Here is a 16348-nt window from a genome sequence, read left to right as displayed (position 1 = left end):
GTATCCCGACTCTCAGCACCGCTTACTTTTTTTTTTTTTGCTATTTGTTTAACGTCGCACTAACACATCGCACCGCTTACTAGATCGCTCAGTCGTTGCTCACTGCTCACGAATTACGACAGGAAAACAGTAACCCACACAACGAACAATATATTATTTGTATGTTTATGACATTTACAATAAGAAAGGAGGAGTCAAAATCAAATTGTAGTTGTAAAAGTGCCACGAATGAATCTTCATAGCCGTCGGTGTTAAGAACACTAGACAAGAGAGTACTAGAACTTAAACTTGATTGGTTTATACCGGCCACGACAGTTTTTGTGACAAAGTTTATGGCGATATTTCTTCATTCAGGCACTCAAGATTCGAGCACAGATATAGAACTTTCTTGAAAACGTTTTCAATTCAATTACCGAAGCCATAGATATTCCCAAAATCTTCTCGTGTATTTCATTCAAATAAAGCACCGATTAACAAGGATTTCAAACCTTGCTTCAGCTAGGCGTCCTCCTACGCTCTAGCAGGCACATAGCTCTGCAATCATGTCTATTCCACCTCCAGAATTAGGATGGGCTCTCTGAGTGAACTTATCTCATTTTGATTACAGATTACTTCCCCCAACTGCGGCTTCAATTCTATTACCATCACATAATTTGCCATTAAAATGGCATCAGTACTACTCAAACTTTTTCATGACATGTCAGCCAACATAATGTGATACAACCCTGGTATAAAGCTGTTCTCAAACGAAAACGCAGTGGCATGTTTGTATTCTTTCTTATGTATGTGTTTGTATTCAATTTAATGTTTCTTTTGGGCTTACGGAAATTGTTTGTATTTTTCAAATATATAAAATACGTAACACTATGTTTTCAATGCCCCTTCGATTGATATCGGATTAAAAGACACTGCGTTGCTGGAAAATGTACTTGAAAACAAGATTCTCTCCGGAATTCAATCGAACAGGTGAGTTGGCCGTGTTGTTAGGGATGAGCAGCTGTGAGTTTGCATCCGAGAGATAGTGGGTTCGAGCACAGCTGTCCGCAGCCCTGAGGATGGTTCTCCGTGGTTTCCCATTTTCACTCCAGGCAGATGTTGGGCTGTACCTTAATTAAGGCCACGGCCGCTTCCTTTCCACTCCTAGGCCTCTCCTATCCCATCGCCGCCATAAGACTTATCTGTGTCGGTGAAAACTACTGGACATAATGAAATGAAATTTTGAGGATACATTCATAGTACAATGTAGGTGCTCGCTAAGAGAGGATTTTTGGATATTCCGTCGCTGAAGGGGTGAAAAGGGGTGTGAAATTTTGAAATGAGTGTATCTATATCTCAAAACTTTAAAAGTTTACAGATGTAAAAATTGGTATTTGTAATCTCCTTTAAAAATAAGGAAACACCTATATTTTTGTTTTCGGAAAATCCAAATGGGAGGGGTGAAAAAGGGTGAAAAGTGAGTTGAATGCCTTTAATGAGGATACTTATATCTCAGAAACTGAAGATATTACAGACCTGAAAATTCGTATTTGAAATCTCCTTTAAAAATAAAGAAACACGTATTTTCTTGTTTTTTGAAAATCCAATTAATGGGAGGATGAAGAGGGGGGGTGAATTTTTAAAATGAGTGTATCTATATCGCAAAACTTTAAAAATTTACATATGTAAACATTCGTATTTAGAATCTCCTTTAAAAGTAACGAAACACGTATTTTTTGTTTTCGGAAAATCTCAATAGGAAGGGTGGAAAAGGGTGAAAAAGGGGTTGAATGTCATTAATGAGGATACATATATCTCAGAAAGTGAAGATATTACAGACCTGAAATTTGGTATTTGGGATCTCCTTTAAAAATAAAGAAATACGTATTTTTTTATTTTTTTTGGAAAATCCAATTAATGGGAGGGTGAAAAAGGGGGTTAATTTTTAAAATCAGTGTAGCCATATATCAAAACTTTAAAAGTTAACAGATGTAAAAATTAGTATTTGAAATCTTCTGTAAATATAAGGAAACACGTATATTTTGTTTTTGGAAAATCCCAATAGGAGAAGTGAAAAGTGGTGAAAAACGGGTTGAATGTCTTTAATGAGGATACTTATATCTCAGAAACTGAAGATATTACAGACCTGAAAATTCGTATTTGCAAACTCCTTTAGAAATAAAGAAACACGTATTGTTTGTTAAAAATCCAATTAATGGGAGGGTGAAATGGGAGGTAATATTTTAAAATAAATGTACCTATATCTCAAAACTTTACACATGTAAAAATTGATATTTAGAATCTCCTGTAAAAATAAAGAAACACGTATATTTTTTTGTTTTCGGAAATCCAAATAGGAGGGGTGAAAAGGGGTGAATAATGGGCTGAATGCCTTTAATGAGGGTACTTATATCTCAGAAACTGAAGATATTGCTGACCTGAAAATTGGTATTTGGGATCTCCTTTAAAAATAAAGAACCGAGCTCGATAGCTGCAGTCGCTTAAGTGCGGACAGTATCCAGTATTCGGGAGATAGTAGGTTCGAACCTCACTATCGGCAGCCCTGAAAATGGTTTTCCGTGGTTTCCCATTTTCACACCAGGCAAATGCTGGGGCTGTATCTTAATTAAGGCCACGGCCGCTTCCTTACCACTCCTAGCCCTTTCCTGTCCCATCGTCGCCGTAAGACCTATCCGTGTCTCTGCGACATAAAACAACTAGAAAAAAATAAAGAAACACATATTTTTAATTTTTCGAAAATCCAATTAATTGGAGGGATGAAAAGCGGGGTTAATTTTCGAAATAAGTGTATCTGTATCTCAAAACTCTAAAAGTTTACAGATGTAAAAATTGGTATTTAGAATCTCCTTTAAAAATAAAGACACACGTATTTTTTTTGTTTTCGGAAAATCCCAATAGGAGTGGTGAAAAAGGGGTTGAATGCCTTAAATGAGGATACTTATATTTTAGAAACAGAAGATATTACAGACCTGAAAATTTATATTTGGGGCCTCCTTTGAAAATAAAGAAATACGTATTTTTTGTTGTCGGAAATCCACCTAAATTGGGGGGGGGGAATTGAAAAATTTGTTGATTTTTTTGTATGAGGGTACTATTATCTCAAAAAAGAAAGATTTTGCAGACGTGAAAATTGGTATTTGGAAACTGCTTTAAGATTAAAGAAACGCGTATCCTCGGAAAGTCTAATAAAGGGGGGGGGGAGGTGAAAAAATTGAAAAATTAATTGTATTAATTACATGAGGATATTTACATCTAAAAAACTAAAGTTGTTACAGACATGAAAATTTGTATTTGGATCTCCTTTAAAAACAAAGAAAAAAGCGTTTCGTGGGGGAAATCATCTTGGGGGCGGGGTTGAAAAGGAGTTGAATTCCTTTTATGAGGACACATACCTCAAAAACTAAAGATGTTAGAGTCGTGATAATTGGCATTTAGAAGATCCTTTACTATTAAAGAAACAAGAATTTTTGCCGAACAAAGAAAAAAGCGTTTCGGGGGGAAATCATCTTGGGGGCGGGGGTGAAAAGGAGTTGAATTTCTTTTATGAGGACACATACCTCAAAAACTAAAGATGTTAGAGTCGTGATAATTGGCATTTAGAAGATCCTTTACTATTAAAGAAACGAGAATTTTTGCCGGAAAATTCACTTAAGGGGCGGGGGGAATGAAAAAAGTGATTTATTTTTATGGGGATACTTATATCTCAGAACTGAAGGTAACAGACGTAAACATTGGTATTTGGAATCTCCTTAAAACGTAAAGAAACATGCTTTCTTTTTTGGGGGTGGGGGTAAATTAACTTAACGGCGGTGGGGTGAAAAATGCGTTGAGACCAATTGATTTTACTGTTCATAATGTACTTATTCTGATCATAACCTGATCATTTTTAATCTTTCTTGGGTTCGTTTTCAAGAGCTATATTTTCCTTTGGAGAACATAAAGTTAGATTACAGTAGATTCGCCTGGCATATAAATAAAAATTTAAACACATTTGAAATAAACGATAGGAATGATATTGACCGTGCAACTGTTCACCCCTATAATAAGGTCAATAATGCACGGAAGTATATCATTCGTGTCGCCAGAAATCTCGCGCACTTGCCTACGCGCGACGATGGTGCTGGTCACATTTTCAGCAATGACAATGGCAGCAGGTGTAATATACCGCCATGTAGCGGTCTTGCATCTTGCTGTGGGGGTCCAGAATATCAATAATAATAATAATAATAATAATAATAATAATAATAATAATAATAATAATAATAATAATGCTCTGGACCGTCGTCCAAATGTGCGGACCGCGCTAGAAACGGGTCCTGGCCGGGTAGTGACTACGAATACTGTCCGGCGGGTTCAGTACCGCCAAGACACCCAAGACGACACCACGCCGGATCTGCTCAAGGATTTGAACCATATTAAAAATGTTTATAGGAAAAGATCGCAAAGATTTAGGGACCCAACTGACCAAATGGAATACCTGGAATTAGCCCGGGAAGAACGAAATCGATTGCTGGAAAGAAAGCTTGAAGAATGGGTGGAACTTTGTCGTCATCTCTCAGAAAACGAATCAGATCACGAATTTTGGCGGATTCTCTCCGAAAACGAGTCACATCGCGAATTTCGGTGGATTATAGGTATATAAAACGTTAAGCATTCAATTATAAATTTCATTATAATACCGTAGCGAAGCACGGGTATCTTGCTAGTTTGTAATATGTTTATATTTAATTTGAGGCAGGTCATTTAGGATTATTATGGGTATACATTGGGTTATTAGCCATCTATTTCACATTATCGCCCCATTTTTTGTGCAACGGCAATAACGAAGTGTGAACGATTTAAGCCTTGAGTAGTGTATTACAACATCACGCGTATTAATAGCTTGCAGCAATTTCCAATAACCCAAGGTCAGTCGACCGGATACGCCATGCTAATTTTAGCCCTTTACTACGAAAAGAACGTCATGGAGATTACAGATTTACCCTGGCCCTACCAAATTCGAGCGAGGCAGTTGAAATTTGTCAACTCCCACTTTTTGAAGCTTGTTACCTGACGCTTACGAAGCCCCCGATCTTCCAACCTAAGTGAAAGATCGTTACGAAACAAGATGATGGATGTACAGCAATGGAAAGAAGAAGGAATAGAACATCAGATCTTACTGGACCATGTGATATGGGAGATGGAGGGAGATCTTAGAGTCTATATACTTCAACGACAAAAGGTCGAGTGGTTCTTAGGGTCTGTTGTTCATGATGATAGAGGAAGAAGGTCTTTTTGTCGTTCTGATTATACGAGAGGAGACAAGGCAGATAACAATATGTTCTCCATTTAGTTTACAAGTTCACTTCACATCTGAGCAGAACACTACTCAAAGATACTCTCATTGAGAACTGTCTATCTCACTGACGAAAAATCAAGTTAGCGAGAGACCGGTTTTGAACAGTAGTTATTTTTGTTATATCTTTAGATACGCAACATTTCTGTAATACGGAGGAATACAAGTGTATTCTCTCCATGAACGCAACCCAAGGTTGTTTTGGTATTGAAATTAGGGCTCCTTACTACATTATCTCAACATTTTGTGGTTTTTAGCATTTGCGATAAAAGCTAAACTTGTATGTGCCTTCATCTTATATGACCCGTATGAGTTGTGTTTAGCGATTTCGAATTAGCGATTAATTGCGGAATTGGTTCAAATGCGAAATTGTACAATTTATGTAAATAGACGCGAAATTTTCGGTTTTATACGAAATAAATATATATCTTCTTTTAAACGATGCATTTTTTCTTAATAATAAGATATTTGTTATTTATTTCAGGGGAAATAATTATTACAGTGCCTAAAATATTTCAATTTGTGGAATATCTTTCAACCGCCAAAAAGCAATGCAAGGAACCAATCAAACAGCTTAATACACTTCCAAGCACACGCGTTCATTCTCTTTGTGTTGACCCTTGATCATAGTCGATTATTCTTGACATACCGGTAGGTGATGAGTAGTAGTTCCGTTTTAAAGTACTGTAGTGATTTATTGTCTGGTAGCCATGGGTAGAAGCGAAGTGACGATCAAACAGCGTGCCGATAGTTACAAATCCTAACATTTTTATGAAAGCGATACAAATAAACCTATATTGATGTGCCGACTTCGCAATCAAAGACTTGAATGGAAGAACAAAGATATTTTTGAGTCCTCCCTTTGCCTCGGCAGCACTTCAATGCATTTGGGCCGTCACGAACAGTGATAGACGATCTAGAATGAAGGATACCATTTAAACAATTCGCATGTTGTACTTCAATAATCATGGAAATTCCTCTTCCTTGTAGGTCTGTTGTGCTGCGATAAATGAATAAGTTCAGAATAGTATTTGTCTCTTTGAAATTGTGTTTGTAAATTTCTAAATATGTCTTAATACTTCTTGCAGTCCTATGTTGATGTGTGCCTTATTTTCCATGGTGTATTCAGAACTGCATGACGAGCAATCTGTGATTAAAACAGCATGATTTTACTCCCAACTGTTGTGTGTGCAATTAAGCAAATTAGCCTGTTTTTAACCAATTTGCTACGAAACACTAAATTTGAGAAGTATAGATGCTACAAAACGCTAAATTTGAAAATCGAAACGTTAAATCTCTGATTTTTAAATGCTATAAACCAAGAACTCTAGAATGAGTATTTTAGGATATTTCAAGGTCAGAAAAGTCGTTGTCCAATTAGTGGGCAATGTGTGAATTAGAAATAGGACTGGTACATACTACGAGAGATCACTAAGGCAGTACGAGAGAACCAGGAAACAACAGCTCCTACATTGAACGTGTCCAGATACCAGAATCTACAAATGGTGAGTGAGCTAATGGTATAAATTACTGCAAGTCTCCGCGTCATAGTGCAATTTATTAAATGTTATTTCATTCAATTTTTCCTTTGTTTCGGTAAGTTCAGTTTTCGAAAATACACCGTCGCGTTTATCATCCTAATAAATCGATATTTTAATTGGTACTTTCATAAATTCTTATTAATGATCGTTAGTTTCCTAGTTAGTGTGTACTTAGTGGTTAGTGTTCCGTTACACCACCTCTGAGAGTATCTAGAGTCTCACAACTTATTACTACTAATTATCAACTATTGTCTTCGAGCCATTAGTTTGAAGACTGGCGCCCAAGATATATTGTATATGAAGAGAGAAATGAGCGAGTATTTATTTATATTAAAATTACGGCGACCTGCTACGTCACAATTAGTCAGTTCTTACAAAAATGAGCATTTTCCTGAAGAGCTTCTTTGGTTTACCACTGCTGAAAGCAGAAGATATAGGGCAGTTTTATTGAAGAATTTGGTTCCAGAATGACGAGTGGAAATGTGTCGACGCTTTATGTGACTATATACTACATTATCACACGGATTAAAACTGCAATTTTGCTCCTGTGAGAAACTTTTATAGAAAGATCTGTTCTGACTTCAAATAACTGCGAGGCGTTATTCTATTCAGTCTACCTACACATATTTCGACTAAATGAAATTTTAGAATATTCAGTGCAATAAATGCATACTTACTGGTTCCAAAAGCAAGAGAGAAATCATGAAAAGCCACGAAATAATTGTAAACAAAGTAATTAAATTAAAAGAACTTACGACAACAATAATATAAGATTTCATTAGAAACGTACGTTTTGTACTCTACCGAAATGAAAATAAATTGCTGCTACCATTTCAGATTTCCCTTAAGGCATTTTTATTGTAAATACTCCTTTAAATGACATATTTTATGCATTCTTGCTTATATAAATCATTTTAAATATACATTTCCAGTTATGCCACTGGAAGGAGTACCTTTAACTAATTCCTTCACATTCCTTTTAACAATTACCAGAGCACTCCGCACGTCATGGTTGAATCCTTTTTAACCATATCACCTACTGTATATCAGCACTGATGGTCCTAAGTCTCTTTAAAATGGGAAGGAAAGTGTTTCTGTCTTGACGGCTTGGGGTGAATTCATGTGTTAAAATGCGAATGCGATGGAAATCTAAGGGGTGAATTGATGTAATCTTTGGACGAATTCGTGTGTGTTATGTGTGCTTGAGACCGAGTTCACGCAACCCCACGCCAAGGTGAAGGATATTTTGTCTCGCAAGGAATATGTTAGGTGGTGATCAATCTACCAACACGAGACCGGCGTAATTGAGCACATTCAAATACCATCGAAGTGAGAAGGGGTCGAACTTGCAAACTTGGGCTTGGCAAGACAGCACTTTACTACCTGAGCTACTCTGTCCGGTTATTATTATTATTATTGTTATTATTATTATTATTATTATTATTATTATTATTATTATTATTATTATTATTATTATTATTATTACGGTATTCACAATAAGTACACATTTAATTTTAAATGGGAGATTTCAAAAGTTTCTGTCGTGAATTTATTCTAAATGACGTTGAGGTTAACTTTAACCAACTATTATTTCAGTTCCCATAGGTGTTCAATTTTCATTTCGTCGTCAAATGCTAATTTCCTACGAGGGAGCAACACGGGGTTTCTGCAACTTTTTAAAGTGCTGTAATATTTTTGATGATCTATCTGGAAACCTCTTGAATACACCAACTGAAGAAATATTGACTCTATGAACTAACTTATAGGTAAAGAAACTCACTCAGATAACTCATTTGTAAGTCCAATTACAGTGAGGCTAACATGAATCTCTCTTGTCATTGTGTTCGCCCACATTGTTCAAGTCTCTGAGTGTGTAGCATTTTGAATTTTAAAAGTAAACTGATTTGAAATTCTGCTTACAAAAAACTTACTCTTCACCTTTGTTGTCGTCAGTCATCGACTGAATACAGAGGAATAATCCCGAAACTTATTTTCCACGAGCCGATCTCAGGGGCTCATGCAGTTGAATGCTGGCTTCCTGACACCAATTTGGTAAGTTCGATTCCGGTTCTCAAATACGCCAGCCTCATGTTGGTAGATTTACCCTCACATAAAATAACACTTGCGGGATAAAATTCTGTCACTCAGTATGGGAATAGATGTTAATTCGTCCTTGGGAAATAATTTCGATTTTACATCCCAGTAACTACTTTTACGGTTTTCGGAGATACTGATACGACGACATGGGATGTAACGCGCACACGGTGTGATAGAACATTTTAATTGGAACTTAATGTCGTCGTCAGCTCCCACCTGGAGCGCTGTGCCAGCAAACAGCGGGCCACCTGGTGACGAATAAGCGTACACTACAGCTTCAACGTTAATGCATTCTTAAATTCAAACCCTCATCATTGTAGAAGTTTCCCTCGTGAACAGTCGAGATTTTCTTCTGAAGACTCGGAACGAAGTTCTCTGCGAAACGTAAAGAGTTTCATGTTGTTTTCTTGACACGGCATAAGCCCAAAAGCCCATATCATGACTATTCCCATTTTGTTTTTAAGACTTCTTAGTAATAAATTAGTTCAATAGCAATTATTGGTTGAAAGAACTTCCGAGCTTACAAATCATGCTTGTTAACCTTGTGAAATATTTAGATAATCACACGACTTTGACAGCCATCTCTGGTATATTGTTAAAGGATTTTTTTTTATGTGATCCCAGAGAAGCGACGATGAATACTGTTTGCTCATTTATACCCGTGATGTCTCAATCTCTGTAAAGAGACAATAGCTACTTTTGTCTACGTATAGGAAGAGTCTCTGAACAATAGATAGCTGGTGCTCACATACTCAATGGTTCCTCTGGATCGATAGTCCACAACTTTCCACAGCACTCGTGAAAGGTGGGTGTGTCGCAAAGCACTTATAATTGAAGTTTACAGTTCTCTATTTTACGTTGTACCATCTGTCACAACAGTAATTGCACATCCAAACGAGCTGGCTGCGCGTTTTGGGGTGTGTGAAGATGGTTGGTTCGAACCCCACTCTCGGCAGCCATGAATACAGTTCTCCGTGGTTTCCCATTTTCATACCAGGTAAATATTTGCGCTGTACCGTAATTAAGACCACGGTCGCTTCCTTCCCACTCCTAAGCCTGTCATAGACCATCGTCGCCATGAGATCTGTGTGCGTCAGTGCGACGTAAAACAAATAAAAAATAAATCGTCCAAGTATCCATTAAGTTGCAAGCAAGCTAGCTTATAATTTTACTCGGCTGTTGATACCAATATCAAGGCCGTGGTACCTCCAATTTAACGTGGAATGATGGTATCACTCGGCTACCACGCCCCACATTTGGCTGCCTGATTGGCGTGGTGGCCATGCACTATCGTTACCGGCTTCCTACCAATGCGGCTGCGTCCGATTCCGCTCAATGCATGTGGAATATTTGAAACGGAAAGCCACGTCCCCGTACAGATTCCATGTTAAGCTGGAGAACCCGTGCTTATAATCACGATATTAATAGTCACATAAAACTGCAAGCTTGCTTGCTTCATTTGATTACACGAAGAACACGCTGCAGGAGGAAATTAGCCTATTGTTCACAATATTCTAGTACTCTATTAGACCTGTGACGGCCAATATTCGCGCCCCAGAAGTGCGACTACTTCTGGCTACCTCTTCGACTATCCCTCGCCACTATATTCGGCGAAGGTATGTATGAGATAGAGAGAGGGAAGTATGCTGAGAGTCGCAACTTGGAGGTAAGTGTTAGGCCAAAAACACATTGGAGTTGTTCAACTCGCCGCGTGTCCTGCGTGTGGCGATGAGGGAACAAGCCAACAGTAGCAATGAGTCGAAACATGACTGCTGGAGCCGCACAACTCACCACGCATCTCGCCGCTCACCTCGCCGTTCACCAGGAATCAAACTCGTTTGATATTTCAGGATGCAGCTGCCTGGAACTAGCATTGTGATTGGTTGTCACAAGGTCACTTCATCGTCCCGTCTATGCGATGACAGTGCAGTCATACTGATGGTCATGTTGTGTCTAACACTATACCAGTGCAAAAGAAGCGATTAATGAGTGAAACTTTACGCAAAATTTCTATGTGGAATTAGAGTCACAATTCGCACCATAACAGATGCGCTCTAAATAAGTGTTGAAAAAAGGTTGCCGCCAATTGTAGTGCGACAGGTAACAATGCTAGATAGTTCTCTATATTGGCATGTATTTACACTAGTGTCTAAAAGTTAAGCACAAGTTACGAGTAAGCAGGGCAACAGGAAATAGACCGCAAATCGCACGACATATTATGTACCTACCAACCTTAGGTGTTTGCTCTGTATATGAAAGGACTGATTAGCGGCGTAACGGCAAGGTAAACACAGCCAGTGCCTGCGCCCCATATTCCCTTAGTCGTGTTTGCCCTGTTATAGTATGCGGAGTGTAGCCTCGAGGTGAACGTGACAACATAAAGGCACAACGACGCCATTTGGATCCCGTTTTGCAGGGTAGAATACTCGGCCTGGAAGCAGGCCAGGCAGAGACCGAAGTCACCGTGTCCTTGAATGTGCCACAAAGTGTCATTTTCAGGCTTTGGAGACAATTTCGAGACACAGGAGATGTTAGTCGTAGGTCAGTACCAGGTCGACCAAGGGTAACCACCCCACAGCAAGACCGATATCTGGCCTTAACCGCCCGACGAAATCGGAGTGCACCTGCAAGACAAATGTCGGCGGAACTTGCAGCCGTCTTAGGGGCTGCCGATTCCCGGCAAACTGTGTACCGGAGGCTCAAAACAGCAGGGCTTTTGCCCAACGTCCAGCGGTGTGCATCCCGCTCACTCCAGCACAGAGACGAGCCCGTTTACTTTGGAGCCGTCAACATCGAAACTGAACCATGAATGAATGTGCTCTTCACAGGTGAATACCGCTTCAATTTGGAAAACGATCCCCGTCGCACATTAATCTGGAGAGAACCGGGTAGCCGATACAACCACAGGAACATCGTGGAACGGGACCAGTATGGTGGTGGTGGCGTCATGGTGTAGGGCGGTATCATGTTGAATGGCCGTACGGACCTGCACATCTTCATGGGTGCTCCGAGGAACACCGTTAACGCTCGGAGATACAGGATTGAGATACTGAGACCAAATGTTCGGCTCATCAGAGGTGCGGTTGGTCCAGACTTCCTCTTAATGGACGATGATGCCCGACCGCAACGCGTTGCTCTGGTGGATGAATTTCTGGCTGGGGAAGACATTCATTGCATGGACCGGCCAGCGAGGTCTGTGGATCTGAATCCTACAGAACATGCCTGGGATGCATTGGGAAGGCGAATTGCATCCCGTCATCCTCCACCAAGGACCCTCCAAGTCTTTCGCATTGCCCTTTCTGAGGAATGGGACCGACTGCCACAATATTTCTTGGACCATCTGATAGAGAGCATGTCACGTCGCTGCGAAGCACGTGTGGACGTTAGGGGTAACCATACACCCTATTAAAAGCATATTTTGTTGTGGAAGACATTGCCAAGTTTTATTAGTTGTTGTCAAAGGTGTACCTTAGCTATCAAGACCTTCCTGACACTGTTTTTTGGACAAGTTGTGTGATATTTGGTGTTGATTCAGCTTCCGTTTGTTCAGAAATCCGTCTGACATTCCTATCAGGCGGTATGGCCTCATTTAGTGATTATGCCTAACTTTTGGACACTAGTGTATTTCGTTCTGTTTCCTCGTACAAGGAATTAAGGATAAATAAAACGAGAACCTGCCGGTCAGAGTGTCTCAGGAACTCGAGGCGCTGGTTTTCTGACACCAACTTGGCAGGATCGATCCTGGCTCAGTCCAGTGGTATTTGAAAGTGCTCAAATACGCCTTACTCGTGTCTGTAGATTTACCGCCAAGCAAAAGAACTCCTGTGGGACAAAAATCTATCCAGGTACATTTTAATCTCCTGATACAATTTATAGAATTCTCCCTGTTCGGCTCGTTAGTAACTGGATAAACTACGCTAGATTGTCTTCTCGTATTAGAAAGTAACCACGACTCTACTGCATTACTTGTAGATAAATCACTTATCACTGTCAGAGTCCGTAAGCATCTCAATATTACGGTAGTACAGTCCCCTTTACTGTTCTCTCAAAGCTGCTTGCTTACTGACCAAATTTTATTACTCAGTGTATTAAATGGCGAGAAGTGTGGCGAGGAGAAATGCTTCGGTATGTTGAGGTGCGAAGTGCATGGGGAGAATCTCGGCGAGATGCGCGCCGAGATGAACAACTCCAACATGTTTATGGCCAACGGTGTGTTTGTAGTGAAAGTGGACTGATGAAGCAAGAACCACATTCACAGACTTCGTAATCAAACGTAATATGATGCCAATGATAATATTATAAGCTTTATAACAAAACATTGCTTATTAGCACATGTTTGCATTCGCTCTTTTCAACAAAGCATTGAACGCTGTAACCTCAAATTGGACGTGTGTTAGTTTATATATGTATGATTGTACAATATGTTCTTTGTGTGGAACAAGAGTTCGCGATACAGTCATCCGCATGGAGGTGTGGAGATTGAAGTCCGTTTAAACCCCGCATTTCATAACAAAATAGGGAGAAGAAAATAGTCGTATATGTACGTATAGACAAAATCAAATATTTAAAAAATAGCATCTTGCCTGTACAGTCGAGGATATTGCTGCTGGAAGTGCATTATTTTGAAAATAATCGAGCAAAATTCGAGACTGCAGAAATATTCTTGAGCCGGGTGGACCGCGCGGAGCCGTCCTCTCCTCCGGCGAGGCTCCCTCGAGGAGCGAGACTCCTGCCGAGCCCGCTGTTGCCTGCTCGGGCGAGTCCTGTACGTACTCTGTAAGCGGCGGCCCCGCCCGTCGCCGACAGTGGGAGTGTCGCGGTCCGCGTGGCCGTGTCTCCTACGATGCAGACGTTCGGCATTGGATACCTACCTCCCTCGCTCAGTGGAGCGGGGATAACACGAGGGGACCCGTCGCGGCTTCGGCCCGGTGGGCAGGTTTTAAATGAACGCAACGCCCATGCTCGAAACACTTCTTAGCTCTGTGACGAGAAACCCATGAAAATGATTGTTTCTCCTCCACTCACCGTGGAGAGAACGATTGAAAAATGAAAAGAAACAACCCTGAACGGTGGATCACTTGGCCCGTGGGTCGATGAAGACCGCAGCAAATTGCGCGTCGACATGTGAACTGCAGGATACATGAACATCGACATTTCGAACGCACATTGCGGTCCATGGATTCCGTTCCCAGACCACGCCTGGCTGAGGGTCGGTTGCTAAAACTGAACGCGACATTGCGTTCGAAGGGTGGGAGCGTCGCGGTTCGTACGGCCACGGCCGCCGCCGCGTCTCCTGAAAAGACCTTCACCCCGGTGGAGCTGGACCGGTCGACACCACCACTGAGAGTGTGTGAGACGGGAGGGTTGGTCAGCGCAGTGTCTTTGTGTCTGCTGGCGCCGGTTCGCCGCCCTTGCCCCGCGACCAAGCTCGAAAGTGTGTGCTGTGTGTGCAGCGACCGAACATTTTGTGCGACACGCACAAACCAAACACGACCTCAGAGCAGGCGAGACTACCCGCTGAATTTAAGCATATTATTAAGCGGAGGAAAAGGAACTAACAAGGATTCCCTTAGTAGCGGCGAGCGAACAGGGAAGAGCCCAGCACCGAATCTCGCAGGTTCACCCTGCCGAGAAATGTGGTGTTTGGGAGGGTCCACTTATCCCGGGAACCTGCGGCAAGTTCAAGTCCTTCTTGAATGGGGCCACGCTCCGCAGGCCCGTAGAGACCGCTGCGGCTTCCGGGAGGATCTCTCCTTAGAGTCGGGTTGATTGAGAGTGCAGCTCTAAGTGGATGGTAAACTCCATCTAAGGCTAAATATGACCACGAGACCGATGGCGAACAAGTGCCGTGAGGGAAAGTTGAAAAGAACTTTGAAGAGAGAGTTCAAGAGTACGAGAAACCGTTCGGGGGTAAACGTGAGAAACCCGAAAATACCTCAACCGGGGAGATTCAAGCCTTATCCGCGCCTCTTGCCATACTGCAGGTCTATCAGATCAAGCTGGAAGTAATGTGGTGTATTATCAGCCCAAAGCGAGGAAGGTCAAATAAATAAATCAAGGTCAGTCTTGAACCCTTCGAAATCTTGAAAACCCCTTCGAAAACAGACCAGATACCAGGCTAGCAAAGTGACTGCTGCCGTTGCGCGTCCTGACCGCTAACCTTTCCCTCCTCAACTCCTCTCTGTTCACGGTGCGCGGGGCAGGAGCGCGTCTAGAGCGCTGCTTAGCCAGACCTGATCGGCTATGTGGCATTGTTGGTCAGGCACTTACTTCCATGTTGACACATCTCAGCAGAGTCCATTGGCAAGTAAAAGTGCTTAAATGCGAGAGAGACCGATGCTTGCTAATTTACTGCCACAATAATGAACTGCTTTTCACGACAATATTGTGCCAGTATGGTATCTCTTAAAAACGTCGTCCACTTTTGAAACAAAGTAAGTTAATTTTATGTACCTTTCGGAACAGACAAAAAAACTTTGTACTATTACTATCAAGGTGAATACAATTTAGTACCGAGCGAATTGGCTGTGTTGTTACAGGCGCGCAGTTGTTATATTTTATTCGGGAGGTAGTGTGTTCGACTCCCACTAACGGCAGCACTAATAATTAATAATGGTGTATAGCCTCCGGAGAGGCCTGGTGCAGGTCTTTTTCTAGTAGATGGCCTATTAGGCGACCTGCATGTCTGTGAAGATGAGGGCCCTACCTAGGATGATTTCTAATGTTGAATACGCCACACACACCCAGCCCCCGAGCCATTGGAATTAACCAATTAATGTTAAAATCTCCGACCCGGCCGGGAATCGAGCCCGGGACCCTCTGAAACGAAGGCCAGTACGCTGACCATTCAGCCAACGAGTCGGAGAACGGCAGCATCTAAAGATGTTTTTCCGTAGTTTCCCATTTTTACACCAGGCAAATGCTGGGACTCTACCTTAATTAATGTCACGGGTGCATCCTTCCGACTCCTAGCCCTTTCCTATCCCATTGTCGCCATAAGACATATCTGTGTCGGTGCGACGTAATAAAACTTGTTAAAGAAAGTAATTTAGTTGAAGGATTACTTGATTCCACGTATATGAAAGCATTCATGATCGAACTAACGCGTACCGTTGTTACTGAAAACAATATTTAATATTTCTAATTGAGTACCAAAAATTAAATTAAACAAACTAACTTTTATCAGGATTTTCGTTTTATTTTTCATTAAACATAGGAAACTGAACAGTACCACCAAATCACAAACAAATATGCTTTTTATGACATCAATTAAACATTAGTACTGCACGGAAACTAATTTAGTCTGTCACTTTCAGTGAGAGTGTCCAATTATAATATGATTATAGTTTAGATGGAACATATTCAATTATTTTGTTGT

General features: G+C 41.0%; 1 non-coding gene across 1 annotated transcript; it reads left to right on the top strand.

Annotated features, from left to right (window-relative positions):
- The first annotated feature begins 14028 nt into the window (after positions 1 to 14028).
- LOC136865018 (5.8S ribosomal RNA) lies at positions 14029 to 14183 on the top strand. The gene has a single exon (XR_010859417.2). It is a non-coding gene; the product is annotated as a 5.8S ribosomal RNA (ribosomal RNA).
- Positions 14184 to 16348: the final 2165 nt, after the last annotated feature.

Source organism: Anabrus simplex, chromosome 2 (assembly GCF_040414725.1).
Source record: "Anabrus simplex isolate iqAnaSimp1 chromosome 2, ASM4041472v1, whole genome shotgun sequence".
Taxonomy (NCBI): domain Eukaryota; kingdom Metazoa; phylum Arthropoda; class Insecta; order Orthoptera; family Tettigoniidae; genus Anabrus; species Anabrus simplex.
The sequence above is the reverse complement of the archived record's forward strand: the minus strand, read 5'-3'. Positions and strand labels throughout refer to the sequence as shown.